Genomic DNA, 12,355 nt, shown 5'->3' with positions numbered 1-12,355 from the left:
CATAAAGTGAAAGATAGTAGAAATCTAACAACAAATGATGGTTAGGTTCTGATCCAAAACAACACATATCACATTGAGAGACCATGTGTAATACCTCAATATGATAGGTTCCCATCAAAGGGAACTTTATGATAAGTAATCCACAAACTGTTCAAAGATTAAGAGGATTCGAATCCAGATAGTTGTAACTCAAGGTAGCTATTGGCCATTGGTGTTAATAAGATTATATGCTTAATTAAAATTAAGATAACCAATACTACTATGATTCCATATTAAGAAGTCACAATTAAAAATATTTGAATTCTTAATATGATTGGACATAGTTACGTTTGACGGATAAGTCAGAATAATAAAATAAAGCAAAACCAAATTATTTCTGTTAATGATATCTTTCACATGGGCATGGAAGAAATTATAAACATAAATGTGGATATTGAGAATTTTAGTTTCAAGATGTTTGTTCTGAGAATCAATCCAAAACACGATCTTCTTTCTCTTGCAAAGAAACCAACTATTGTTATCAAAGATGATATCCACACCCCCTCTTATTACCATACCAAATAGTCGAGTAAATGTGATAGCTAATATGACCTTACACCTCATCTCTCTAGCTCAAATAAAATTTTCTCCTTGGTTATAGAAAATAGTAATCACCTAACAAAACTTAATGGAGGCTTCATCGTTCACTTTTTGAGGGACCCGCTACCCAAACCTCTTCCTTTATGAGGAGTACAAACATTGTCCCACGATACAATAACACTGTTTTAATTATTAATATCACATTCCAAAATGCACCTTTAACCTATAGCCAAGCATGCTTTGAAAGAAACATTTAACTAATTATTTCTACTAGTAATGGACAAAAAAGAAGGTTTTTAAGCATATAACTAAGATCTCATCCTTCCAACAATGTTCAGTGGATAAAAAGCTTTGGCCTACCTTTAAAATCATGAATATTTAAGCAAATTAAAGTAATGTTAATGATAGAGAAGCCAGGAGTATCAGTGATGGTGAGAAGCGTGTGATGAGAAATAAAACATGTATAAATAGTATATTTTAGAGTATTAACCATTTGGCCATAAGTCTCAACGCACCTACCTGTTGAATAAGTTTGGCAAGTTTTGAACGTTGCATTTTTTCTTCGACAAAAAGCCATCATATCATCACCATACAGAATAAGAGATGGAGTATGAGTGTCAATTAGATCTTATATGAGGCAAAAAAGAAGAGGAGATGAGAGATGTCCATTTCTTTCACTTTGGACATATAGCCTACTAAAATATTCACAAACAATATAAAATTTTTAAGTTTTATTCATTTCTGTTCATATGCAACTTCAAGGTAAAAATATCACTGATGACCCAAAATCCTGCTATTTTTTTATTTTAATATGGATTAGATTTAACACTTTATTGATAAAAGAAACTATGGAATCATGAGTTCTAGTTTTAAATTAGGGAACTAAAATTTTATTTGAGGTAAGATAATGAAACAAAACATATATTAAAGTATTAAATTTTCTCTTATGATTATATGTTTTTGGGACATTTTCTATGAATAAAAATGGCATGGTATTATAACATATCAATCAAAGGGTTGAGATAGACTATATCTTTTAACAAGCATTGTAATTTATTCTAAATTTCTAAACATCGGTATTTTGTTTCTACCAAAAAAGAGCAAAGACATTTTTTAAAGAATCTTATAAATATTTGTCATTCTTAAAAGAGAGATAAAATATATTATTTTTCAAATTGAAATGATATTATTTTTCAAATTTACAACATATCAATCAAAGGGTTGAGATAGATAATGTGTTTTAACAAGCATTGTTATTTATTTTAAAATTTTAAACAACGGTATTTTGTTTCTAAAAAAAGAGCAAAGGCATTTTTTAAAGCATCTTATAAATATTTTATCATTATTAAAAGAGAGATACAATTTATTATTTTTCAAATTTAAATGAATCTTGTCCAAATCCAAATTATAAATAATGAAAGTAAAAATACGCCGTTGCCGGGGATCGAACCCGGGTCACCCGCGTGACAGGCGGGAATACTTACCACTATACTACAACGACTCAATTGTTCTTAAGCTTTAATGTATAATTACTTAAATGTATAAAAACTTATTGAACATTCAATTTATTCTTTAAATATACCAATAACATCTTCCAAATAAGGAAAATATAAATTTTTGTTGTAAACTTTATGCAATTAATCCTTCTTTTTCTAAGCTTCCAAGAAAAATTATTATTAGATTAGCAGTTAAAGTTATCAGTTGAGAACCATTCTTGAGCCACATAGAGTTCCACCCATTTTTGAAAGTAGATTTAACGACCTCCGTGACATCAATTAAATCAACTATAAATGAAGTAACGTTACTGGTGTTTAGATCAAAACAATTCCATAAATTAGTATAGTGGTTCTTAAAGATACCACCACTAGTACAAGGACCTATAAAACCTCTAGTTACACCATCATTAATGCACCTAATCCAATTAATTTTAGGAGGGTTGCAACCTTTATTGTTAGGAACTATATGAGTATGAAGATAATCACAAAGGATTTCAAGATTCAATAATCATGCACTAATAAAGAAGAAGAAGAAGAAGAAGAACTTAACCATACAAATCACAGCAAACAAAGTGACAAGTTTGAATTGATTGGGCCAACTGCTTCAACAAATTCTCCAAATAGAAAGGGCGGACATAGAAAAGAACATTAATATGGAAGATCTTTGCAAGCCATTTCCATAAAGTGAAAGATAGTAGAAATCTAACAACAAATGATGGTTAGGTTCTGATCCAAAACAACACATATCACATTGAGAGACCATGTGTAATACCTCAATATGATAGGTTCCCATCAAAGGGAACTTTATGATAAGTAATCCACAAACTGTTCAAAGATTAAGAGGATTCGAATCCAGATAGTTGTAACTCAAGGTAGCTATTGGCCATTGGTGTTAATAAGATTATATGCTTAATTAAAATTAAGATAACCAATACTACTATGATTCCATATTAAGAAGTCACAATTAAAAATATTTGAATTCTTAATATGATTGGACATAGTTACGTTTGACGGATAAGTCAGAATAATAAAATAAAGCAAAACCAAATTATTTCTGTTAATGATATCTTTCACATGGGCATGGAAGAAATTATAAACATAAATGTGGATATTGAGAATTTTAGTTTCAAGATGTTTGTTCTGAGAATCAATCCAAAACACGATCTTCTTTCTCTTGCAAAGAAACCAACTATTGTTATCAAAGATGATATCCACACCCCCTCTTATTACCATACCAAATAGTCGAGTAAATGTGATAGCTAATATGACCTTACACCTCATCTCTCTAGCTCAAACAAAATTTTCTCCTTGGTTATAGAAAATAGTAATCACCTAACAAAACTTAATGGAGGCTTCATCGTTCACTTTTTGAGGGACCCGCTACCCAAACCTCTTCCTTTATGAGGAGTACAAACATTGTCCCACGATACAATAACACTGTTTTAATTATTAATATCACATTCCAAAATGCACCTTTAACCTATAGCCAAGCATGCTTTGAAAGAAACATTTAACTAATTATTTCTACTAGTAATGGACAAAAAAGAAGGTTTTTAAGCATATAACTAAGATCTCATCCTTCCAACAATGTTCAGTGGATAAAAAGCTTTGGCCTACCTTTAAAATCATGAATATTTAAGCAAATTAAAGTAATGTTAATGATAGAGAAGCCAGGAGTATCAGTGATGGTGAGAAGCGTGTGATGAGAAATAAAACATGTATAAATAGTATATTTTAGAGTATTAACCATTTGGCCATAAGTCTCAACGCACCTACCTGTTGAATAAGTTTGGCAAGTTTTGAACGTTGCATTTTTTCTTCGACAAAAAGCCATCATATCATCACCATACAGAATAAGAGATGGAGTATGAGTGTCAATTAGATCTTATATGAGGCAAAAAAGAAGAGGAGATGAGAGATGTCCATTTCTTTCACTTTGGACATATAGCCTACTAAAATATTCACAAACAATATAAAATTTTTAAGTTTTATTCATTTCTGTTCATATGCAACTTCAAGGTAAAAATATCACTGATGACCCAAAATCCTGCTATTTTTTTATTTTAATATGGATTAGATTTAACACTTTATTGATAAAAGAAACTATGGAATCATGAGTTCTAGTTTTAAATTAGGGAACTAAAATTTTATTTGAGGTAAGATAATGAAACAAAACATATATTAAAGTATTAAATTTTCTCTTATGATTATATGTTTTTGGGACATTTTCTATGAATAAAAATGGCATGGTATTATAACATATCAATCAAAGGGTTGAGATAGACTATATCTTTTAACAAGCATTGTAATTTATTCTAAATTTCTAAACATCGGTATTTTGTTTCTACCAAAAAAGAGCAAAGACATTTTTTAAAGAATCTTATAAATATTTGTCATTCTTAAAAGAGAGATAAAATATATTATTTTTCAAATTGAAATGATATTATTTTTCAAATTTACAACATATCAATCAAAGGGTTGAGATAGATAATGTGTTTTAACAAGCATTGTTATTTATTTTAAAATTTTAAACAACGGTATTTTGTTTCTAAAAAAAGAGCAAAGGCATTATTTAAAGCATCTTATAAATATTTTATCATTATTAAAAGAGAGATACAATTTATTATTTTTCAAATTTAAATGAATCTTGTCCAAATCCAAATTATAAATAATGAAAGTAAAAATACGCCGTTGCCGGGGATCGAACCCGGGTCACCCGCGTGACAGGCGGGAATACTTACCACTATACTACAACGACTCAATTGTTCTTAAGCTTTAATGTATAATTACTTAAATGTATAAAAACTTATTGAACATTCAATTTATTCTTTAAATATACCAATAACATCTTCCAAATAAGGAAGATATAAATTTTTGTTGTAAACTTTATGCAATTAATCCTTCTTTTTCTAAGCTTCCAAGAAAAATTATTATTAGATTAGCAGTTAAAGTTATCAGTTGAGAACCATTCTTGAGCCACATAGAGTTCCACCCATTTTTGAAAGTAGATTTAACGACCTCCGTGACATCAATTAAATCAACTATAAATGAAGTAACGTTACTGGTGTTTAGATCAAAACAATTCCATAAATTAGTATAGTGGTTCTTAAAGATACCACCACTAGTACAAGGACCTATAAAACCTCTAGTTACACCATCATTAATGCACCTAATCCAATTAATTTTAGGAGGGTTGCAACCTTTATTGTTAGGAACTATATGAGTATGAAGATAATCACAAAGGATTTCAAGATTCAATAATCATGCACTAATAAAGAAGAAGAAGAAGAAGAACTTAACCATACAAATCACAGCAAACAAAGTGACAAGTTTGAATTGATTGGGCCAACTGCTTCAACAAATTCTCCAAATAGAAAGGGCGGACATAGAAAAGAACATTAATATGGAAGATCTTTGCAAGCCATTTCCATAAAGTGAAAGATAGTAGAAATCTAACAACAAATGATGGTTAGGTTCTGATCCAAAACAACACATATCACATTGAGAGACCATGTGTAATACCTCAATATGATAGGTTCCCATCAAAGGGAACTTTATGATAAGTAATCCACAAACTGTTCAAAGATTAAGAGGATTCGAATCCAGATAGTTGTAACTCAAGGTAGCTATTGGCCATTGGTGTTAATAAGATTATATGCTTAATTAAAATTAAGATAACCAATACTACTATGATTCCATATTAAGAAGTCACAATTAAAAATATTTGAATTCTTAATATGATTGGACATAGTTACGTTTGACGGATAAGTCAGAATAATAAAATAAAGCAAAACCAAATTATTTCTGTTAATGATATCTTTCACATGGGCATGGAAGAAATTATAAACATAAATGTGGATATTGAGAATTTTAGTTTCAAGATGTTTGTTCTGAGAATCAATCCAAAACACGATCTTCTTTCTCTTGCAAAGAAACCAACTATTGTTATCAAAGATGATATCCACACCCCCTCTTATTACCATACCAAATAGTCGAGTAAATGTGATAGCTAATATGACCTTACACCTCATCTCTCTAGCTCAAACAAAATTTTCTCCTTGGTTATAGAAAATAGTAATCACCTAACAAAACTTAAGGGAGGCTTCATCGTTCACTTTTTGAGGGACCCGCTACCCAAACCTCTTCCTTTATGAGGAGTACAAACATTGTCCCACGATACAATAACACTGTTTTAATTATTAATATCACATTCCAAAATGCACCTTTAACCTATAGCCAAGCATGCTTTGAAAGAAACATTTAACTAATTATTTCTACTAGTAATGGACAAAAAAGAAGGTTTTTAAGCATATAACTAAGATCTCATCCTTCCAACAATGTTCAGTGGATAAAAAGCTTTGGCCTACCTTTAAAATCATGAATATTTAAGCAAATTAAAGTAATGTTAATGATAGAGAAGCCAGGAGTATCAGTGATGGTGAGAAGCGTGTGATGAGAAATAAAACATGTATAAATAGTATATTTTAGAGTATTAACCATTTGGCCATAAGTCTCAACGCACCTACCTGTTGAATAAGTTTGGCAAGTTTTGAACGTTGCATTTTTTCTTCGACAAAAAGCCATCATATCATCACCATACAGAATAAGAGATGGAGTATGAGTGTCAATTAGATCTTATATGAGGCAAAAAAGAAGAGGAGATGAGAGATGTCCATTTCTTTCACTTTGGACATATAGCCTACTAAAATATTCACAAACAATATAAAATTTTTAAGTTTTATTCATTTCTGTTCATATGCAACTTCAAGGTAAAAATATCACTGATGACCCAAAATCCTGCTATTTTTTTATTTTAATATGGATTAGATTTAACACTTTATTGATAAAAGAAACTATGGAATCATGAGTTCTAGTTTTAAATTAGGGAACTAAAATTTTATTTGAGGTAAGATAATGAAACAAAACATATATTAAAGTATTAAATTTTCTCTTATGATTATATGTTTTTGGGACATTTTCTATGAATAAAAATGGCATGGTATTATAACATATCAATCAAAGGGTTGAGATAGACTATATCTTTTAACAAGCATTGTAATTTATTCTAAATTTCTAAACATCGGTATTTTGTTTCTACCAAAAAAGAGCAAAGACATTTTTTAAAGAATCTTATAAATATTTGTCATTCTTAAAAGAGAGATAAAATATATTATTTTTCAAATTGAAATGATATTATTTTTCAAATTTACAACATATCAATCAAAGGGTTGAGATAGATAATGTGTTTTAACAAGCATTGTTATTTATTTTAAAATTTTAAACAACGGTATTTTGTTTCTAAAAAAAGAGCAAAGGCATTTTTTAAAGCATCTTATAAATATTTTATCATTATTAAAAGAGAGATACAATTTATTATTTTTCAAATTTAAATGAATCTTGTCCAAATCCAAATTATAAATAATGAAAGTAAAAATACGCCGTTGCCGGGGATCGAACCCGGGTCACCCGCGTGACAGGCGGGAATACTTACCACTATACTACAACGACTCAATTGTTCTTAAGCTTTAATGTATAATTACTTAAATGTATAAAAACTTATTGAACATTCAATTTATTCTTTAAATATACCAATAACATCTTCCAAATAAGGAAAATATAAATTTTTGTTGTAAACTTTATGCAATTAATCCTTCTTTTTCTAAGCTTCCAAGAAAAATTATTATTAGATTAGCAGTTAAAGTTATCAGTTGAGAACCATTCTTGAGCCACATAGAGTTCCACCCATTTTTGAAAGTAGATTTAACGACCTCCGTGACATCAATTAAATCAACTATAAATGAAGTAACGTTACTGGTGTTTAGATCAAAACAATTCCATAAATTAGTATAGTGGTTCTTAAAGATACCACCACTAGTACAAGGACCTATAAAACCTCTAGTTACACCATCATTAATGCACCTAATCCAATTAATTTTAGGAGGGTTGCAACCTTTATTGTTAGGAACTATATGAGTATGAAGATAATCACAAAGGATTTCAAGATTCAATAATCATGCACTAATAAAGAAGAAGAAGAAGAAGAAGAACTTAACCATACAAATCACAGCAAACAAAGTGACAAGTTTGAATTGATTGGGCCAACTGCTTCAACAAATTCTCCAAATAGAAAGGGCGGACATAGAAAAGAACATTAATATGGAAGATCTTTGCAAGCCATTTCCATAAAGTGAAAGATAGTAGAAATCTAACAACAAATGATGGTTAGGTTCTGATCCAAAACAACACATATCACATTGAGAGACCATGTGTAATACCTCAATATGATAGGTTCCCATCAAAGGGAACTTTATGATAAGTAATCCACAAACTGTTCAAAGATTAAGAGGATTCGAATCCAGATAGTTGTAACTCAAGGTAGCTATTGGCCATTGGTGTTAATAAGATTATATGCTTAATTAAAATTAAGATAACCAATACTACTATGATTCCATATTAAGAAGTCACAATTAAAAATATTTGAATTCTTAATATGATTGGACATAGTTACGTTTGACGGATAAGTCAGAATAATAAAATAAAGCAAAACCAAATTATTTCTGTTAATGATATCTTTCACATGGGCATGGAAGAAATTATAAACATAAATGTGGATATTGAGAATTTTAGTTTCAAGATGTTTGTTCTGAGAATCAATCCAAAACACGATCTTCTTTCTCTTGCAAAGAAACCAACTATTGTTATCAAAGATGATATCCACACCCCCTCTTATTACCATACCAAATAGTCGAGTAAATGTGATAGCTAATATGACCTTACACCTCATCTCTCTAGCTCAAACAAAATTTTCTCCTTGGTTATAGAAAATAGTAATCACCTAACAAAACTTAAGGGAGGCTTCATCGTTCACTTTTTGAGGGACCCGCTACCCAAACCTCTTCCTTTATGAGGAGTACAAACATTGTCCCACGATACAATAACACTGTTTTAATTATTAATATCACATTCCAAAATGCACCTTTAACCTATAGCCAAGCATGCTTTGAAAGAAACATTTAACTAATTATTTCTACTAGTAATGGACAAAAAAGAAGGTTTTTAAGCATATAACTAAGATCTCATCCTTCCAACAATGTTCAGTGGATAAAAAGCTTTGGCCTACCTTTAAAATCATGAATATTTAAGCAAATTAAAGTAATGTTAATGATAGAGAAGCCAGGAGTATCAGTGATGGTGAGAAGCGTGTGATGAGAAATAAAACATGTATAAATAGTATATTTTAGAGTATTAACCATTTGGCCATAAGTCTCAACGCACCTACCTGTTGAATAAGTTTGGCAAGTTTTGAACGTTGCATTTTTTCTTCGACAAAAAGCCATCATATCATCACCATACAGAATAAGAGATGGAGTATGAGTGTCAATTAGATCTTATATGAGGCAAAAAAGAAGAGGAGATGAGAGATGTCCATTTCTTTCACTTTGGACATATAGCCTACTAAAATATTCACAAACAATATAAAATTTTTAAGTTTTATTCATTTCTGTTCATATGCAACTTCAAGGTAAAAATATCACTGATGACCCAAAATCCTGCTATTTTTTTATTTTAATATGGATTAGATTTAACACTTTATTGATAAAAGAAACTATGGAATCATGAGTTCTAGTTTTAAATTAGGGAACTAAAATTTTATTTGAGGTAAGATAATGAAACAAAACATATATTAAAGTATTAAATTTTCTCTTATGATTATATGTTTTTGGGACATTTTCTATGAATAAAAATGGCATGGTATTATAACATATCAATCAAAGGGTTGAGATAGACTATATCTTTTAACAAGCATTGTAATTTATTCTAAATTTCTAAACATCGGTATTTTGTTTCTACCAAAAAAGAGCAAAGACATTTTTTAAAGAATCTTATAAATATTTGTCATTCTTAAAAGAGAGATAAAATATATTATTTTTCAAATTGAAATGATATTATTTTTCAAATTTACAACATATCAATCAAAGGGTTGAGATAGATAATGTGTTTTAACAAGCATTGTTATTTATTTTAAAATTTTAAACAACGGTATTTTGTTTCTAAAAAAAGAGCAAAGGCATTATTTAAAGCATCTTATAAATATTTTATCATTATTAAAAGAGAGATACAATTTATTATTTTTCAAATTTAAATGAATCTTGTCCAAATCCAAATTATAAATAATGAAAGTAAAAATACGCCGTTGCCGGGGATCGAACCCGGGTCACCCGCGTGACAGGCGGGAATACTTACCACTATACTACAACGACTCAATTGTTCTTAAGCTTTAATGTATAATTACTTAAATGTATAAAAACTTATTGAACATTCAATTTATTCTTTAAATATACCAATAACATCTTCCAAATAAGGAAGATATAAATTTTTGTTGTAAACTTTATGCAATTAATCCTTCTTTTTCTAAGCTTCCAAGAAAAATTATTATTAGATTAGCAGTTAAAGTTATCAGTTGAGAACCATTCTTGAGCCACATAGAGTTCCACCCATTTTTGAAAGTAGATTTAACGACCTCCGTGACATCAATTAAATCAACTATAAATGAAGTAACGTTACTGGTGTTTAGATCAAAACAATTCCATAAATTAGTATAGTGGTTCTTAAAGATACCACCACTAGTACAAGGACCTATAAAACCTCTAGTTACACCATCATTAATGCACCTAATCCAATTAATTTTAGGAGGGTTGCAACCTTTATTGTTAGGAACTATATGAGTATGAAGATAATCACAAAGGATTTCAAGATTCAATAATCATGCACTAATAAAGAAGAAGAAGAAGAAGAAGAACTTAACCATACAAATCACAGCAAACAAAGTGACAAGTTTGAATTGATTGGGCCAACTGCTTCAACAAATTCTCCAAATAGAAAGGGCGGACATAGAAAAGAACATTAATATGGAAGATCTTTGCAAGCCATTTCCATAAAGTGAAAGATAGTAGAAATCTAACAACAAATGATGGTTAGGTTCTGATCCAAAACAACACATATCACATTGAGAGACCATGTGTAATACCTCAATATGATAGGTTCCCATCAAAGGGAACTTTATGATAAGTAATCCACAAACTGTTCAAAGATTAAGAGGATTCGAATCCAGATAGTTGTAACTCAAGGTAGCTATTGGCCATTGGTGTTAATAAGATTATATGCTTAATTAAAATTAAGATAACCAATACTACTATGATTCCATATTAAGAAGTCACAATTAAAAATATTTGAATTCTTAATATGATTGGACATAGTTACGTTTGACGGATAAGTCAGAATAATAAAATAAAGCAAAACCAAATTATTTCTGTTAATGATATCTTTCACATGGGCATGGAAGAAATTATAAACATAAATGTGGATATTGAGAATTTTAGTTTCAAGATGTTTGTTCTGAGAATCAATCCAAAACACGATCTTCTTTCTCTTGCAAAGAAACCAACTATTGTTATCAAAGATGATATCCACACCCCCTCTTATTACCATACCAAATAGTCGAGTAAATGTGATAGCTAATATGACCTTACACCTCATCTCTCTAGCTCAAACAAAATTTTCTCCTTGGTTATAGAAAATAGTAATCACCTAACAAAACTTAAGGGAGGCTTCATCGTTCACTTTTTGAGGGACCCGCTACCCAAACCTCTTCCTTTATGAGGAGTACAAACATTGTCCCACGATACAATAACACTGTTTTAATTATTAATATCACATTCCAAAATGCACCTTTAACCTATAGCCAAGCATGCTTTGAAAGAAACATTTAACTAATTATTTCTACTAGTAATGGACAAAAAAGAAGGTTTTTAAGCATATAACTAAGATCTCATCCTTCCAACAATGTTCAGTGGATAAAAAGCTTTGGCCTACCTTTAAAATCATGAATATTTAAGCAAATTAAAGTAATGTTAATGATAGAGAAGCCAGGAGTATCAGTGATGGTGAGAAGCGTGTGATGAGAAATAAAACATGTATAAATAGTATATTTTAGAGTATTAACCATTTGGCCATAAGTCTCAACGCACCTACCTGTTGAATAAGTTTGGCAAGTTTTGAACGTTGCATTTTTTCTTCGACAAAAAGCCATCATATCATCACCATACAGAATAAGAGATGGAGTATGAGTGTCAATTAGATCTTATATGAGGCAAAAAAGAAGAGGAGATGAGAGATGTCCATTTCTTTCACTTTGGACATATAGCCTACTAAAATATTCACAAACAATATAAAATTTTTAAGTTTTATTCATTTCTGTTCATATGCAACTTCAAGGTAAA

At 29.9% G+C, this 12,355-nt stretch overlaps 4 non-coding genes across 4 annotated transcripts; all 4 read right to left on the bottom strand.

Moving 5' to 3' along the window:
- Positions 1 to 2,008: 2,008 nt before the first annotated feature.
- Positions 2,009 to 2,080, bottom strand: TRNAD-GUC (transfer RNA aspartic acid (anticodon GUC)). The gene has a single exon. It is a non-coding gene; the product is annotated as a tRNA-Asp (tRNA).
- Positions 2,081 to 4,761: 2,681 nt separating this feature from the next.
- Positions 4,762 to 4,833, bottom strand: TRNAD-GUC (transfer RNA aspartic acid (anticodon GUC)). Its single transcript has one exon. It is a non-coding gene; the product is annotated as a tRNA-Asp (tRNA).
- Positions 4,834 to 7,511: 2,678 nt separating this feature from the next.
- Positions 7,512 to 7,583, bottom strand: TRNAD-GUC (transfer RNA aspartic acid (anticodon GUC)). Its single transcript has one exon. It is a non-coding gene; the product is annotated as a tRNA-Asp (tRNA).
- A 2,681-nt stretch (positions 7,584 to 10,264) lies between these two features.
- On the bottom strand, positions 10,265 to 10,336 carry TRNAD-GUC (transfer RNA aspartic acid (anticodon GUC)). The gene has a single exon. It is a non-coding gene; the product is annotated as a tRNA-Asp (tRNA).
- Positions 10,337 to 12,355: the final 2,019 nt, after the last annotated feature.

The sequence above is a fragment of the Vicia villosa genome, linkage group LG3 (assembly GCF_029867415.1).
Source record: "Vicia villosa cultivar HV-30 ecotype Madison, WI linkage group LG3, Vvil1.0, whole genome shotgun sequence".
Classification (NCBI taxonomy): domain Eukaryota; kingdom Viridiplantae; phylum Streptophyta; class Magnoliopsida; order Fabales; family Fabaceae; genus Vicia; species Vicia villosa.
Note: the sequence above shows the minus strand (reverse complement) of the source record. Positions and strands in the feature narration are given on the sequence as shown.